This window comes from Halichoerus grypus, chromosome 4 (genome assembly GCF_964656455.1).
Source record: "Halichoerus grypus chromosome 4, mHalGry1.hap1.1, whole genome shotgun sequence".
In the NCBI taxonomy this organism is placed as follows: domain Eukaryota; kingdom Metazoa; phylum Chordata; class Mammalia; order Carnivora; family Phocidae; genus Halichoerus; species Halichoerus grypus.
Window position 1 is genome coordinate 178,924,040 of NC_135715.1, and position 18,669 is coordinate 178,942,708.

Consider the following 18,669-nt stretch of genomic DNA (forward strand, 5'->3'; position numbering starts at 1 on the left):
GGCAGGAAAATGATTAGACACAGTAACATAAAAAAATATAAAGGCAAAACTAATGTTGATTTTCCCTAATCTAAGAACGGTGCATTTTTCTCAGACCCTGTGGTACAGTTTGGATAAAACAGAATGAATAAATTAAAAATGACAACAGTGTCTTTGTCCTAGAGTTTCCTTTCTTTCCCCTAATAGCATTAGGGTACAAGTGAGTTTTTATATGAGAGTTGATTTTATCTATTTAGTCTTCTGGCACTTACAATGCATTTTTTTAAAATATAAAAGATGTTATTGGGCGCCTGGGTGGCTCAGTTGGTTGAGCGTCTGCCTTCAGCTCAGGTCATGATCCCAGGGTCCTGGGATGGAGTCCTGCATCGGTCTCCTTGCTCGGTGGGAAGCCTGCTTCTCCCCCTGCCCCTCACCCGCACTCTCTCTCTCATGCTCTTTCTCTCTCTCAAATAAATAAATAAGACATCTTTAAAAAAATAAATAAAATAAAAGATGTTATTGGGGCACCTGGGTGCTGGTTCAGTCGGGGGAGCATGTGACTCGATCTCAGGTTTATGAGTTCAACCATGCTGGGTGTGGAGCCTACTTAAGAAAAAATGAACAACAACAAAAAAACCCAAAAGATGTTATTCCTATTAAAATTCTTTTGAATTTGTTTTTATCGGATCCCAACCTCGTAGAGGAATTGGACGATTTAATGAGTGTGACCAAAGAGGAATGACATGCTTTGGCATACAGAGCTAGTGTTTTTGAAGACAGAGAATCCAGTGGAACACCTAGAGAGATACACACACCAAAAGATAACTCCTGGGTCATAGTTATAGAATAACCATGCCATGTTTTGTTTTTTTTTTTAAAGATTTTATTTATTTATTTGACAGAGAGAGACACAGTGAGAGAGGGAACACAAGCAGGGGGAGTGGGAGAGGGAGAAGCAGGCTTCCCGCGGAGCAGGGAGCCCGATGCGGGGCTCGATCCCAGGACCCTGGGATCATGACCTGAGCCGAAGGCAGACGCTCAATGCACTGAGCCACCCAGGCGCCCCTAACCATGCCATGTTAACGATGGAGTTGCCGTCCATGCCTCTCATCAGCGAGAAGCTGTGGGAGTAAGCAGTGCCAGCTTCTCATTGTCTGAAAGAGCTGAGATTGGACTAATATTTTGAAATCTGGGACTTGTAACTCTTTCTTAAGTGTGGCAGGAAGCAGAACTCAGAGCTGTTGCTGCTTCAAAGCACTATCGGCTGGTAGATCTGTTCCCTGTGTCACTGCCCTTGTCTTCCTCCCAGGTCACAGCCAGCAGACATGTGGGTGACAGTGTGTGGGGGCTGAGGATCGCGCTGGGCTCTTGTGAGGCATGGATGGCATTGCGTCAGACGCCATGGTTAAGACTGATATCCATATACATTCATACCTCTTATGATTTCCTTGTTTGAACTACATTCTCTTGGCTTCATCAGAGGGATGGTTGGGGTGGCTTCCTACAAAGGTTTGCTTTGCACATATTTTGTATTTTGCCACAAGGATCTGGTCATTTTAGTACTGATGGTTATTATAAAGATATATATATATATTTTAAGATTTTATTTATTTATTTGACAGAGAGAGAGATAGTGAGAGCAGGAACACAAGCAGGGGGAGTGGGAGAAGGAGAAGCAGGCTTCCCGCCGAGCAGGGAGCCCAATGCGGGGCTCGATCCCAGGACCTTGGGATCATGACCTGAGCTGAAGGCAGATGCCCAACGACTGAGCCACCCAGGAGTCCCTAAAGATATATATTTTTAAGCGTAAGTAATTATCTTTACGAGTGTCAAGAGCACAGTAATTTGTTTATTTCCAAATTAGTTTGCCTTTTTTTTTTTAGATTAATTGAATAAGAAATTATCTTTCACTAGCGATGGTTATTTTGGTTAGCAACATGACTGTCCTTATCATGAAACTGCAACTCACATGAAATAAAAACAAAACATCTATTTATAACCAATAGAATTACTTCATTATATGTTAGATGCCCATCACCAGTCCCATTTGGAATTTCTCTGAAAAATAGATTCTAGTATTTCCTGAGGGGAAAAAAAAAGCTGTTTCTCTGAATATTCTCCCCTTTTCATTAGACATTTTATCAAGTAAATTTTTCCATTTGGAACTAAGGTTTCTTTAAAGGGCAAGCAAAGGCATATATGTTTTGATTTATTTAACATGTCATGTACTGAAGTTCTGAGACTTGTGCACAAGGTTTACGTATTTTTTTCCTTTTTTTAAATTTAAATTCAATTTAACATATAATGTATTATTAGTTTCAGGGATAGAATTTAGAGATTCATCAGTTGCATATAACACCAGTGCTCATCACTTCAAGTACCCTCTTTAATGCCCATCACCCAGTTACCCCATCCTCCCACCCCTCTCCCCTCCAGCAACCCTCAGTTTGTTTCCTAGAGTTAAGAGTCTCAGGGTGCTTGGGTGGTTCATTCGGTTAAGCATCTGCCTCGCACTCAGGTCATGATCCCGGAGTCCTGGGAGCGAGTCCCACATCAGGCTCCCTGCTCAGCGGGGAGCCTGCGTCTCCCTCTGCCCCTCCCCCTGCTCGTGCTGTCTCTCTCTTGCTAACTTTCTCTCTCAAATAAATAAACAAAATATTTTTTTTCAAGAGTCTCTTATGATTTGCCTCCCTCCCTGTTTTCATATTATTTTATTTTTCCTTCCCTTCCCCTATGTTCACCTGTTTTGTTTCTTAAATTCCACATATAAGTGAAACCATGTGGTATTTGTCTTTCTTAGACTTATTTCACTTAGCAAGATACCCTCTAGCTCCATCCACGTCGTTGGCAGTGGGTCAGCGGTCTCTCAAAGATGACTGTTGGCTTGAAGTCTAACCTGCATATCCGCCTAAGGGACTCCTGTGTAGGGGACCCTAGATCTCCTGAGAGGAGCAGTGATGAAAGTAGGATTGCTGGCCCGGCCCTCAGGGCCCTCACATTAACGCTCTCAAAGCAAAACCAGAAACAAGCCTGCCTTAACTTGTAAGTGGGCTGGCCTGTGCTTCCAGAAGACCAGGCATGAGACAGGAGCGCTTCAGTTAACAGGTGTCAGAGTTTGGAGCCATGATTAATCGCTAGCAGGGGCCAGCAGTCCTCTTGAGGGTGCTAAGAGTGGAATGGTAGCTCCCCAGCATCCACAGCAGGAAGAAGTAGAAACTGAAGGTCCGACCCTCCTGTGTAAAGCTAAAAAGTAAGCTGGAACTCTCTGAGAGGCCACAGCATTTATTACTAGGCAACAGCGGCAGTAGCTACGATAATAATACAGCCGTTTCTACTTACTCATGGTCGTTCTACAAAGTCACTGTAAACTTCGAGTTAGCAAATCCTGGACCATTACGCCCAGGTGTAATCTGTGAGCTTCTGGTAAGATTTTTACCAACCAACCAATACGTGACCAGTTTTACGTGTGAACTCACAGTCAACAGCTCCATGATGCACGGCTGAAGGAACCACACCTAACACAGGAGTCCTCTGTGCGTTAGGGACCCTCGGGAACTCTTCGGCACCACACCTGGGGGCCATTTTAAACAGCAAAATCGACGACAAAAGCGCAAAACTTCAAACGATGTGGCACTAAATGGACCACGGAAAGGACACTTGTTTGCAGTCTGAGAGCTGTAATGAGAAAGCAGAGTGTCCCCTTGTCTGAGCTCAGCTGAGAACATGTGCCAAGAGCATGGCAAGTATTGACTTCGGGATTAGAATAAATTTTAGCAAGTAGGGCACCTGTGAAGACTGAGGAATGAGTGTGATTGTCATCACTGAGGGGACAAAAAGTCCTCTCCCCCTGTGAGGAACACAGCCGACCACAGAAGCAAGGAGAAAGGTGTGAGGGGCCTTGTGGGGCCTTGTGAGGCCTTGTGGGGCCTTGTGGGGCCAGCCTGGGCTCTCCGGCTGGTATTCCGCAGCCCCACTAGCCAGGTCATGGGATTTCCATGGGCCTCAGTTTCCTTATCAGTGAAATGGACATAATTCCTGACCTCCATACGTTCAAGGGGATGCTTTGAAGTTAAACTATAGGAAGCCTTTGAAGAAGTCAGAATAAATGAGAAAGAAAACAAATCCGAGGCCTCCAGTGGTTATTTCTGTGTGAGAATAGTAAAGGCAATTTTTATTTCCTTCTTTGTACCTCTCTGAATTATTTCACGCTGCTTTCTATTGAGTGTGCGTGTTTCTAATCCAACACAGCTTGAAAAGGAAAAAGCGCCCACGAGAGTGACGTTAATTCATAGGAAACTGCTCCGAAGGACTGTGACAGAGAAGAAGGTGTTGGTTTTCCACAAAATAAATCAATATATGCGCTGGGTTCATAAACCTAAGTGAAATTCCTACGTGCTCGGTCGTGTGAGGAGAAACAAGTCCCACCTGGTTTGGGTAGTTCATCTTGTGCCTTTGAGTCAGATCTGCTTTTATAACATTTCGGAAGGACCCCTGCACCTCGCTGACCGTGCCCGGCCTGCCCGCCTCCTGGGGCTGTCAGCGCCGCCCTTGACTTCATTTGCACTGGAAGAAAAACAGAGGGAGGAGGGCTGAGTTATCCTCCCCGTCCTCACAGCAACCCCGGAGAAAGGGAACGCAGAGCAGTGTATGGTGGGAGTCTGCACTGTGTGTCCTCTTGATTTAGTGATGCAGTTTGTAAAATATCAGGCTCGTCTGTTCTCTTGGCTCCAGGAACTAACTCAATTCACTGTTTTGGAAGCACACATTCCTCTCGGCACTGTTGAACAAAGAACAGGTTTGTCTCACTCTGAAGTTCACTGCCTTCCATAAACAATTGTTTACACATTTCTCCCTGTCCTTTCCACTGGACACGGATGCGTTCGCTTTTTCTGGTCCAAACTGTCCCCGGGTGTAGCTGAGGGCATTTCAATCGTTGTGATGTTTTGTGATAGAGATGGTTGGTTCTCCATGCTAGGTAATATGATCCTAAAAGAGATTAGAGAACAAAGCCTAAGCCCTTCAGCTCCGGCCTCTGGCTTACATAAAACACAAACCTGGTTGATATATTGGATCTATTCCCGGACAATTAGGTCTCCTAAAAAATTCAGCAGGAGCATCCCTGTTTACAGATTTAAAGGCATGTTAGATATGCCAGATTGGAAACAAAAAAAAAAACAAAAAACACCTTGCAGAAATAATAAAAAAGGATTGCATGGTTATTATCTAAGAAGAAGAAATGTCGTTAGTGTCTACCAAAGGGAACATTGTTTTAACATTAATTCTGTTTACATAACTAATGGACTGTGGTAGGTGGATTTAGAACATTAACTAAGTATGTCCCATGCAGAAATCCGTACAGATTTCACATAAAAGTCTGTAGTTTCACAATAATCCTTCAAAAGGGCACTTGAAAGGAACTCAGAAATGCTAGCCCATTTGGTGAGAGAGTAGCGAGCAGCCGGAGTTTGGGGTAATTAACAGGCTGGATGGAATCTTCTTGTACCTCTGCAAATTACTTAGAGCAATGTAGATGAGATCTGTTCCTAGAACTGTCCAAATGCATGAGATTTTGTTTAAGCCATTCACAATTTTGTATCAGGATTAATTACAAAGACGTTGCTTTCTATAGTTCTTTTTTATATAAAAAAAAAATCCATGATTATACTGCTATTTGAGAATCACTAGAAAGCACTTACATGAGGGAAGCAGTTAATCCTAATCAGAAAGAAGGAAATTTGGTTGTGGCATTTGTAAGAATACTCTTGGAGGGAAACTCAGTCTGGACCCTGACAAAACTGATGAGGACAGCCCTGGAGGAAACCAGTCTGTTTACCTCTCTATTATTTCACATAAAAATCCCTACTTGATTATATTTCATATAAACTAGGTACAATGCAGACATCTGAGAAGAGTCCTGATTGTTGGATTCTCAGACTGTTGGAATTCCACGAACAAGGGGAAGAAAGAGATAAACAAGTGAAAATAAAATAAGTCATGGGCCATCAGACAGTTTTGGTTTCAAGGAACATTCAAATGAATATGCAGGCAAAGTATCTTTGCTGACATGGATAAAATACACCCTTCTTTTGAAGCATGGCACGTAAGTGGATGTCAAGAAGAGATAAAGGGAGGGTTGGCTGAGCTCAGAGGGACCCCTGACATCATCCCACCAGCCTCGTCATCTTAAAGCTAGAGACACTGATGGGCGCCTGGGTGGCTCAGATGGTTAAGCGTCTGCCTTCAGCTCAGGTCATGATCTCAGGGTCCTGGGATCGAGTCCCGCATCGGGTTCCCTGCTCAGTGCAGAGCCTGCTTCTCCCACTCCCTCTGCTTGTGCTTTTCTGTCTATCTCTCTGTCAAATAAATAAATAAAATCTTTTAAAAAAAAAAAAAAGCTAGAGACACTGAAACCCCCAAGAACTAATGTGACTTACCCAGCTGAGGCTTTTTCCCCGCACGCCTCACTTCTCTTGAAATAAAACACACTAAAGAACCCAGCAGTTCATAGGCTGCCTCTTGACTAGAAGGAAGAACAAAAGGAAGGAAAGAAGGGAGAGGGGTAGATCCTTGTTCAAGGAGGAAGCCATGCTTCCTGTGGCTCAGCCCAAAGCCCCCGAAGGAAATTTTTCAATTTCAGGCTGCCTCTCCATCCGCCCTTGTTATCTATGCTGATATCATTAGTTAGTGAAGTTCTGTGCCCAATTAAAAATGAAATGAACATGAGGATAGAATGTAAGAAAATGGGGGTGCCTGGGTGGCTCAATCGGTTGAGCGTCTGCCTTCGGCTTGGGTCGTGATCCCAGGGTCCTGGGATCGAGCCCCACGTCGGGCTCCCTGCTCCGCGGGAAGCCTGCTTCTCCCTCTGCCCCTCCCCCTCCCCCTGCTCGTGTACTCTCTCTCTCTGACGAATAAATAAAATCTTAAAAAAAAAAAAAAGGAAAGGTGGATAGAAAGTAAATTTTAAAAAAAGAATATAAGAAAATGTTACAGACAGGGGCGCCTGGGTGGCTCAGTTGTTAAGCGTCTGCCTTCGGCTCAGGTCATGATCCCAGGGTCCTAGGATGGAGTCCCACATCAGGCTCCCTGCTCAGCGGGAAGCCTGCTTCTCCCTCTCCCACTCCCCCTGCTTGTGTTCCCTCTCTCGCTGTGTCTCTGTCCAGTAAATAAATAAAATCTTAAAAAAAAAAAAAATGTTACAGACAGCACATGATATATCCATATTGGAGAAGAATACATTGGCTATTTAAATTTTAATCCTAATGAACCCATTCTTTTACCCCCCAAAAAAATGTTTATGAGGGTGCATAAATGCTAACCTAATAAAATATGCTCCCCATGACCCGAATGTCCCTAATATTAATTAGCAGGAGGATGAATGCCTGCAAGCCTGAAAGAACGATTTAGGAGTCTTGGATTTTGTCTCTGATTTGTCATGTGACCCTGGGCATCTCACTCTGCTTTTGCTGTAGCTTCTCAGTCCATAAAAAGGCTGGTAAAATTACCCACTGAGGTAACCTCCAAGAAGTGTCAATGCCGATGACTGAAGCCGATGCCGATGATGGCTTACACACCTGAGATGAAAGGCAGGGTAGAAAAATGTAAAGTCATTGCTGTTGTAATCACTGTTGCTGTTCCTGCACCACAAGCAGCGTTGGCCCATCTGCTGCCACTCAACACCAGCTCCCTGCAAAGCACCTCCCAAGGATGCAGGATGGCTTCCCCACGTGCTCCCAGCCACGGCTTGTCTCAGACTTTTCATTCATCCATTGGTTCATTCACCTAGGCACTCATTTATTTATTTTTTTTAAGATTATTTATTTATTTATTTATTTGACAGACTGAGAGAGAAAGAGAGCACACAAGCAAGGGGAGCAGCAGAGGGAGAGGGAGAAGCAGGCTCTCTGCTGAGCAGGGAGCCCGACGCGGGGCTCGATCCCAGGACCCTAGGATCATGACCCCAGCAGAAGGGAGATTCTTAACCGACTGAGCCACCCAGGTGCCCCTAGGCACTCATTTATTTATCTAACAAGTACTTTCTGAGTTCCTGGGATGCTATATGTATGGTGCTAAATACCAAGATACAGTTTTGAATAAGACAACCCCCCTAATGACACTAAATTTCTTCTAATACCTCTTCTCTTCTCCTGGACCCTGTTTGCTTGTCTCCTGTTGCAAACGTGGACATTGAGGTGACAAAGCTCCCCAGACCAGTATTCATTTGGAAAGTGGAGGAGGTACCTCTCTCCCTCTATGTGTCGGCACTAGCTTGAGACCTGTCACAGTGCGTACAATTCTTAATCACGACCGATACCGCCTCCTGAATGATTTTCTGTGCTTGTTTTTCGTATCTCATTTAATCATACTCAACAAGGTAGGTACAATTACTAACGCTTCTTGGCAGATGAAGAAACTGAGGCATAGGAGGTTTAAAGTAACCTGACCAAGTGCTAAGACCAGTTCATGATTGAACTGGTATTTTGGGGTTTAAAACCAGAATTACCTGGCGTAGTGTTGCCTCTTTGTCTCAAGGAAGTTTTACTGAACTACCTGTTTTGTATTTAACTTACAGCCCCTCTCTACCCGACCCCTTCCTTCTCGCCTCTATAAGATGGATAGTCACCACGGAGACTGTTCCAGACCGAAATGTGAGCAAGAGGCTTGGTGCTCTCCCAGGGAGCATTCCTCTCCTCCTCTCCAGGGTTGAGGACTTTGCTCCTGGGTCAAGCCTCTTGGGCATGGTTCCCTCTTCCCTTAGTAGAGGCTCTTTCTCAGGAGGAGGCTCCCAGCCCTTCACGCATATGGACCTCTGGCAGGCAGTTCTAGTCCTGGATACCACTGCCCTGTGCTGAATTAGGACAATACATCGGCGATTCCAAGAAGTAGGCAATCCATAGAAGTTTGAGGGATCTAGGTTTTTATTAATTCTAATAAGGATATCAGCAAAACACCTTCATGATTGCTGAGGTGAAAAAGCCTCATTAGGTCACACCCCATTCTAGCGCACAATTTTTTTTTTTTTTTTTGAGTGTTATATTCTTTGGGCATGACCAATGGATGCATGGATGCAGTTGTTGGGACAGAGAAACAAGGCCATTCACCTTGCCATCCCTAGGTGCCAAAGTAGCAGTTAGCTTGTGTTAAAGCTGCACCACTTTATACGACCTCCTCTTTCCAGTAGCACATGTATAGAGGGGCTACGGAGAGCTGCGTATGGAGTGGGAGAAGGAACCCTTCCCTATGTTAAGGGGCAGGCTTACTATCCAGGCCAGCTCACTGTCCCAACGCAGAGGAGTGAGATCCAGAGACAAGCTTCCTTGTATCATAAATGAATGTTGCTATGGTAGATGGTCTTTGCAGATTTATTAAAAAGTCATGTATAACTCAAAATCTAATAGGCATAAAGAGTGAAACCAGGGCACCTGGGTGAGGCTCAGTCGGTTAAGTGTCCGCCTTCAGCTCAGGTCGTGATCCCAGGGTCCTGGGATTGAGTCCTGCATCTGGCTCCCTGTTAGCGGGGAGCCTGCTTCTCCCCCGTCCCTCCCCCCTGCTCGTGATCTCTCTCTCAAATAAATAAATAAAATCTTAAAAAAAAAAAACTAAGGTTTTTAGAAAATATGGCAAAATGGAAAATATCAGAAAACAAGTGTTGTTCTATGACACCCTTGTTTGTACATATGTGGATATAGGCACCGGGTGGCACACGTCTCTTTCTGTGGGTTATGGGTCAAAAGTTTGCAAGTCACCACTGGTAAAGCCCCAGAATATGAAAGAGGTTTCTATTATAAAATCATTCTCTTGTTTCCAAAATGACCATGGGCACACTCTGGCTGCTGCTGATGTCCTTTTTTCCTTCTCTTCCTTTTTTTTTTTTCTCCTTCAGTTTTAACAAGTATCAATTGCTGATGTTCAATAGTGAGTTAGTGGACTTATACCTTCTTTTATGAGAAGATGGTTTCCTTTGGAAATCTCATTTTTATTTTATTTCTTTTATTGTTTTATTTTTTAAAAGAAAACTACAAGTTTTAACTGAAAAATGTAAATGATGTAAATAAAGGGAGGGAATGTACCATATCCTCAAAGGCCAACACTAAATAGCATTGCAAGTTTATTGCAAATCAGATTTTCATTCCCTCCTAGATATACTTCACTTTTTAGTTTTGTTTATTCAATCCTTTTGCTAATACTTAGATTATTATTATCTTTTTAAGATTTTATTTATTTGATAGAGACACAGCGAGAAAGGGAACACAAACAGGGGGAGTGGGAGAGGGAGAAGCAGGCTTCCTGTCGAGCAGGGAGCCCTATGTGGGGCTCGATCCCAGGACCCTGGGACCATAACCTGAGCTGAAGGCAGAACCTTAACGACTGAGCCACCCAGGTGCCCCATCCTTTTGCTAATACTTATTTATTACATTTAAAATTTCCAAGATATGTAGTTATTTTTTTCCTATGATATCCTCTCAAATCTTTCTGAGGATGTTAATTTTTTTTTTTTAAAGATTTTATTTATTTATTTGACAAAGAGAGAGACAGCGAGAGAGGGAACACAAGCAGGGGGAGTGGGAGAGGGAGAAGCAGGCTTCCCGCCAAGCAGGGAGCCCGATGTGGGGCTCGATCGCAGGACCCTAGGATCATGACCTGAGCCGAAGGCAGATGGTTAATGACTGAGCCACCCAGGTGCCCCATGAAAATGGATGTTAATTTTTATAACAGAATTTCTTGAGGTATTTATTCTATTTTTATTCAATTTGGTGCCTTTTTATGGTACTGTTTCTTCCTAAAAACTTGGTGATACTTGGTTTCTGTTGATCTTTGTATTGAAATTTTCTGGCCACCTGCCAGTCATATCTCATGTTCTGGGGAGACGTGAGAGTGGAGAGGAGAAACCATATTGGCAAGAGGAGTTTACCATTAGCTTCTCCTCTGAGTGCAGACACTTCCAGTGCCCATGGGGATGTATAATTTTCCGGATCATACCTTTCCAGCACCAGTGTCCACATGCAAGTCTTTGTCCATGGGCAAATCCTCCAGTCAGTTCTCTAAATAGCCCACCTCCTCCCCCTTCGTCTTCCCATTCATCACCCTCTGTGCATGCTGCTCCTTACATCCATTGCCTCTGAGCTGGGTGCTCTTCTGGGATTGCTCCCAACATTCAACTTTGTTTTTCTTTGTTGATTAATCCATACTGCTGATTTCTGTCAGTGATTCTTCAACTTTTCTGGTTCATTGAAGACACTCTTGTTTTCCAAGATTATGTTATAATTTATTGCTGATATTGATCAGGCTTAAAGTTTGCTTCAAAACACAAAGTATGACACCAAGGATGTCTCCTGATCCAGTCTTTCAACTGTCCCTTTGATGTTTGATATTAATTTCTCATATCTTGACTCATACCTCTCCTAAAGTGGATAAATAGTATTTCCATTATGGGTCCTCTTATTTTAGCAAAGCGATATAGGCTTTTTTGTACTCTCCTTTTAGCAAAGCAATTTAGGTTTTTTGCTTAGAATAAGTAAGAGGAAGAAGTCCCAAGCATATAGAATTATGTTTTTTTTGTGGAGTTACTTGTATTATTAATATAGGCTGGGTCACAGTTAACACTTAATATATAAAATTAATGCTTAATATGTGTGTGTGTGTGTATATCCCTCTGTTCTTCTTTAGGTAATTTCTATATCACCAAGTGAAGTAGTGAATTTCAAATCCAGCACATTGGTTTTATCTATAAGGTAGATTTTCATGTCCTTTTATTTTCTACAGGAGTATCAAGGGAGACACTTTAACCACATCTTCCACAGACTTGCCTTCTATCCCTCAGTAGACAGAAACAAACAAGAAAGGCTGCTGTATGAACAGGGTCACAAGCCAGAAAAGCCTGTCTTCTGAATGTTCACTTTCCTTGAAGTGGGGCTTGTCGCCTTCATCTATTTCTGCGGTCTCTTTGCAGCTTTGGTTAATTGCGCAATTTACAATCTATAGATCTCACAAGTACAAGTGCAGGAGAATTTTCTAGGGAGGTTACCCAAGGAAAGACTGAATCTCTGATAAAATAAACGCTGACCTAGAACAAGACAAAAACTGTGTGTTGGTAGTAGACCTTTCCCCTTAGGATCGATCAACAGTTGCACACTTCCCACAACTAAACAGAAAACACTCTCCATGGCAAAGCCCATCAGAAACAAGTTTCAAGAGGCCTGATTTCAAGAAGTCGGAGAAGACAAGGAGACCAGAGAAACCATCGAGAAATCACCGCAGTAACTACATAGGAATCATTACAGGAAGGATTTGGGGATGTTTGCCTTCATTTGGTCTGGCATGGGAGATAAATGGGTCCTGCTTTTCTCTGCAGCCTTATGTAACAGTCACTTTTTCAGGTTGAATGGAGCTCACGGTGGCTCTTAACCTCATTCTCTTCCAGCTAAAATTATGACTCATTTTAGATATGTAATTGCCTTACTCTTTCATTTTTCAGTGGAGTTAAAGGAAGGGAGGGAGGAAGGGGGAGAGGGAGAAGGAGCCCCGGGGAGGGCAAGTCCTTAAGGGGAAGCCCCAAAGATTGGATGGAAGATACTAATACTGGCAAAGAAATACAGGCTTCTGCCTGCTTGGGTTTCTGGGCTCAATCCTCTGCTTGGAACGTTGCCTCTTTCTCTCTTGGCTTGAAAGTCACCTTCTCTGGGCAGACTGCCCTGCCCCCAGCCCACCCAGGCTAAACCTCTCACTAACTTTCTGTCCTTATCTTTCTTTATATACTCACATGATTATGTCCCCTACTGGGGGACCTTAAGGTCGCAAAGGCAGTATCTTTGTTTTGCTAATAAGCCACACTGCAGAGAGATTAGAGTGCCTGCATCTGAGTTGTGGGGGAAAGTGAAGTTTGCCTGGCGCCCAGCAGAATTTTCTTCCTGTCTTCCTTGAGTGTCCATTTTCACTCACCTACTCCTCTTCCCAGCTCGGCCTCAAAGTGCTAAATATGACTTTGATATTTTGCTGGAGGACTTCTGTCTTTTTATCATCTGTCTAAATATCTCCCTAACCCAACATTGGTTTTCTTTGTAAAACACAATAAGAACTCAGTTATAAAGCTCCTTGGGTAAATTGGTTATACTTTTTCTGAATTGGAAATGAAATATTAATGACGTGTGAGTTCAGGCACTTATATTGCTATTCCCGCAGGAAGTCATCTCTTCAGAGATCAAATCTGTGACTGAATCATTTCAAGAAAAGTAATATTTTGACTAAATTTGACTAAAAAAAGTTTTAAATGATAACAAAAAAGCCCAATTATCATTCAAAATGAATTTGTCACCCTGATAATCTAATGTTATCAAGTGAGGCATCTTTTCACAAAAGTTTAAAACTGAGGGATATGATTTTTTTTTTTTAAGATTTTATTTATTGGGCGCCTGGGTGGCTCAGTTGGTTAAGCGACTGCCTTCGGCTCAGGTCATGATCCTGGAGTCCCGGGATCGAGTCCCGCATCGGGCTCCCTGCTCAGCAGGGAGTCTGCTCCTCCCTCTGACCCTCCCCCCTCTCATGTGCTCTCTCTCTCATTCTCTCTCTCTCAAATAAATAAATAAAAATCTTAATAAAAAAAATTAAAAAAAATAAGATTTTATTTATTTATTTGAAAGAGAGAGACACAGCGAGAAAGGGAACACAAGCAGGGGGAGTGGGAGAGGGAGAAGCAAGCCTCCCGCAGAGCAGGGAGCCCAATGAGGGGCTCTATCCCAGGACTCTGGGATCATGACCTGAGCCGAAGGCAGACGCTTAACGACTGAGCCACCCAGGCACCCCTAAATGTACGAATTTAATAAGAGGGCATTTAGGGGTACTTGGCTGGCTCAGTCGGGGGAGCGTGCGACTCTTGAATCTTGAGGTTGTGAGCTCAAGCCCCACAGTGGTGTAGAGATGGCTTAAAAATAAAATCTAAAAAAGAAAAAGCATTTAAAATTTAAAAAAATTTACTTCAAATGCTGAAAAATATTAGCAACATAACGACTTACAGAATAATAAATATAGGAGACCAGAGGGAAAATTAATTAAAACGGTTAAATAAACTAATTTTTGACTTAATAATATGCTGCCATATAGTTACATGAATTTGTTCCATTATTATATCACATTAATAAAGTTTAACTTATCCTTTCTTTATACTTTTAACTCACTGTGATTAAAAATACATTAGCACTACTTTTTAAGAGAATTAATATATAGTTTTATCCTGCAGGAAGAAAGTTCTAGAAGCTTCTATCCAAAAGGGATAAGAGGTTAAATAAATCACTTTAAAGAAATAGGACATGAAGCAGTTTTATTTTTAAAGTTTGTCTTAGCAAAAACTTCAAACTTAAAACATTTAGTTGAAATATTAAAACATTAAGGAGGGAGAAATATTAAGGTATTTAAATAGTAATATAAAGACAGCACATATCATGTCTTTATTAGAGTTAAAAAGAAACAAACAGAAGTATACTAACTTGGACAAGTCTTTATTTAATTATTTATTTATTTTTGGACAAGTCTATATGTATTTAAAGGTTAACTGCCTTCTATTGTAGTCTGGCCATAAATGCAGAGGGGACAGTGGTATTGAAACAAACATACCCGTTTGGTCATTTATGGATCTAACATAATGATAGCTGAAGAGTATCCAGCATCCGCTGAGATCATAGCATTGTATTACTTTAATTCGTATGACCTGCTCTATCATGTTCAAGGATCAACTAAGGTCATATCTCCCTTTAATCAATGGGGCCCTATTTGCTCAGTTGTGCAAGGAGTCCACTTTCTCCCTTGGGGGCCTCTCTCGAGAAGACCAACGGGTTACACAGCCCAGCAGGACCAGTCCTGCTTCCACACATCTTGCCAACAGAATCTGAAGAATATGATTAGTCCACTGATGGATCTCATATTTTCTGTGGTTGTTGCTTCTGCAAATGCCCCTGTTTATGCTTATATGTTCAGCCATAGTTCCCAAAGCACAGCTTTCTTGCCAGGATAAGCCATTCATTCTGCTGGAATCAGCTCTCAATAATCTAGGCCCTGATAATGGGCCTGGGAGTCCAGGCAAGTTTGCCCTTTCCTTCTTGGCAAGATTCCCCTTGCAGACCATTTCAATCCCTTAGGGAGAATAGTAACCCCCAAAGGGTAGGAACTGTAAGCCTTTCCATGTTCCCAAAAGCTCCCAGTTCTTCATGCAAATTTGCCCACCTTCTCCTCAAAATACCATGCGGTACTGGAAGAGCATACTTTAATAGGCCAAAAACAAAACAACTTCAAAAATAAAAACAAAAATGAAAAAGCAATGCTTCCTTAAATCAAGGAAATACGCTTCAGATTTATTTACTACTACCATCTAGGATGAGAGGGAACCAACATTATTTGAATGGCAATCTCTCTAGGTAAGTTTAAATTCAGCACTGAGCAGTAAAACAATATACAAAGTCCACCAGAGTTCAAGAGCAGCTTATCACTCTACCCTTTCTTGTACTACCATTACTTTCTTCCAAGCGTGTGGGTTTATTATCTATATCTCTGGATGAAGGAACTTTTTAATATCACTCATTAACTCATGAACAAAGAATGGGGCTACCTTTATGGCTTTAAAATATATATTTCATGGTATATACAGCCAAGAAATAGCTCTTAACTTTCCATTTCTCATAATTTAACTTCCTGTATTTTTTGAAATCCTTTTTCAACTTCAAAGGCTCTCTTCTTGGAAGAAAATTATGAATCAAATCTAAGTTATCTGACTAAAATTCTATAAGAAATAATATGAATTTGTTGCAGATGGGTTACAATTTGATTATTTCCCTCATGCTCTGCAAACCTTGGCAGTCTGACCATAATCAGATGTAGACTTAATCTCTGAATCAAATAAAATCAAATAAACCAAAAACCTCTTTAGTTATCTTCCCACTGAATATGATCTTTTTAGATTTTGCATCTTCATGATAGGGGCTTTTAAATATATTTTCTTAAAAAAAACATGTCTGGTTTTTATTCTCCTCCTAATATTTATGCTTATACTCTATAATCATCGGAGCTGGAAGTTATTTTCTCCTGTAACTTTTAACTTAAAATCTTATTTATGGGAACAAAGACATTCTTTTTTTTTTTTTTTTTTTTTAAAGATTTTATTTATTTATTTGAGAGAGAGAATGAGAGAGAGAGAGCATGAGAGCAGGGAGGGTCAGAGGGAGAAGCAGACTCCCCGCCGAGCAGGGAGCCCGATGCGGGACTCGATCCTGGGACTCCAGGATCACGACCTGAGCCGAAGGCAGTCGCTTAACCAACTGAGCCACCCAGGCGCCCTGAACAAAGACATTCTGTTTCTAGTCACTGATGGAGTCTCCTTTCGGGTTTCAAGAAATTAAACAGTTGTGTGAAATGTACATATTGTTTTTATGTACATGCCTCTAGATTTCGATGTAGTATAAAACACTGGGAAATACCATGTGTGTAGTTCCGAATACTTTATATACAATTTCTAGTGATTTGTTAAGTATTTATTAAGTAATGAACCAGTAAAACTGAAAAATTTCCATATGATTTTGCAGGAAGCCCACTCCGGTAGAAATTGTGTCCCTGGTAACTAAGTCTACCTTAACCAAGGTCTTTCAAAATGTTTTTGAAGTTCATTTTCAAGGTCAGAACCCCAAACATATGGTACCCTCAGACATTGACTTCAGTTGGCAGAGTCAGCACATTAGCACCATATCATCTAGCATGGCGGGAAGAAGATTCTTTGCATTCTTTAGAACTTTTTGTAAGTGACAGAAAAACACCTCTAACTAATTTTGACAATGAAAAGGATTTATTGACTCACATAATTAAAAGTCCCAAGACCCATAATTTTAAGACAAGGTTTGAGCTGACAATTCAAACAATGTCACCAGAAGGAGACCATCTTCCTGTTGGTTCTCCAGGGCACCCCACTACCCTCCACCCACCCCAGGAGCTCCAGGTGGCAGCATGGAGGCAGCATTCTAAGATCTCACCTCTTCATGCCTTCCAGGGTAACTGGCTCCTTGATAAGCTGTGGGATGCACAATCTTTGACCAAAATCATGCAGCATGTCCATCCCTGAACCAATCTCTGTGGCCAAGGGTATGACACATGTGCGTAGTCTTAAATTACCCCTCTCCTTCCCAGAGATGAGATTGATCCTTTGGGCAGGGGTGAAATTCCTGATGGTGGGAGATGGTATAATGAATGTAGAAGGGGCAATCATCAGATATTCATGATGCCCTTCCTCTCCACACCCTTCTTTCCCATCGCCTTTTAGTAGGAGACACATAGATGTAGAAAACAGCTTCCCATATCTTGACAGCCAATTTGACTGCTTTCCAATGGGGGGGTCCTCCAGGGTAGCCTGCTGTCTCTGGCCATTTGCACAGGGCAAAAAGGATGTCTGTACTCTTTCTTGTTGATGTCATTTATTCAGCCAACAGTTTATTATTTTATTCATTCCTCTGCTCATTCAATATATATTTACATGCCAGATATTGTGCTTTTTTCCCCATCTTTTCTCTTAGGACCAAATGAAGGTGCTGGGCCTCATTGGAGGAGCTGAACCCATGCACGCAGTGTGCTTAGAGGTTATGGGAGCTGAGGGGAGTGAGAAATCTTCCTTGCTATTATGCAGGCCTGCTAAGGTCGGCTTAATGGGCTTATAACTCCACCGGCCCTTATCTAGAAATGCCTGGGGGTTTCCAAGGTTGTTAGTTAGCTATTCAAAGATAATCCTTGGGAGGCTCCAATTTTCAAACCAAGTATCTTTCCATGGTATTTTAAAATTCTCTCATAGATAACAAGGAAATCACTGTCATTTATTGGAACACCTAGCAGACAGTATGTTATTTATTTTACTTACATTATTTTATTAAGTCTTTACAACAAACCTCCAAGGTAGGAATTATGATTTTTACCTATAAAAAAATGAAAGCTTAGAGTGGTCAAGTAAACTTCTCAAGGTATAAAGTGACAGAACCAGTATGTAAACCCAAATCTGCCCAATGCCAAAGCCATGCTTATTCCATGGGCTTCTCTTTTCCATAGGTACACTGCACCCTGTTAGCAAATATCAAGTCTTATTTTCATTCTTAGGTCACACTTAACCCAATTCATCATATCAGTGTCTATTCAGTTCAATTAGTCATTCTGAAACTGCTATCGGGACCTGGAATGGGTCTACAAGACCATGCGATGGAATTGCATTTTACTGGGGCCTGGGAGTAGAACTCAGGTTTACCTGATTCCCACCTCAGAGTTCTTTTCTGGATCCCACAAAAGAAAGCGTGACATAGACCCTTCCTGAGTTCACATTTACAGTTGGGGAACAAGATTCATAGAAGACAACTCTACCCTTGGTCATCAAAGCAAATTGTACAAATACAGTTGAAGGTCAAATGGAATGGGGTTAACAGTGAGAACTACGGGAGGAACCTGGAGCATACGCTGTTCCAGCCAGTCCTTTTTCTTTTCACCATTGTTGGAAGAAACCTTTTTTTTTTTTTGCCCTGCCTCCCTGTTCCACATGGAGGAACTCCCATTAGAATAATGCGCCTGCATTAAGAAGCGAGTTATCTGATTGGTAAATGACATGGATCCCACAGTAAATGGTGCACGTTCCTTGATGGGGTTTAAAATTTGCCAGGCTTCTGGGGTGCCTGGGTGGCTCAGCCG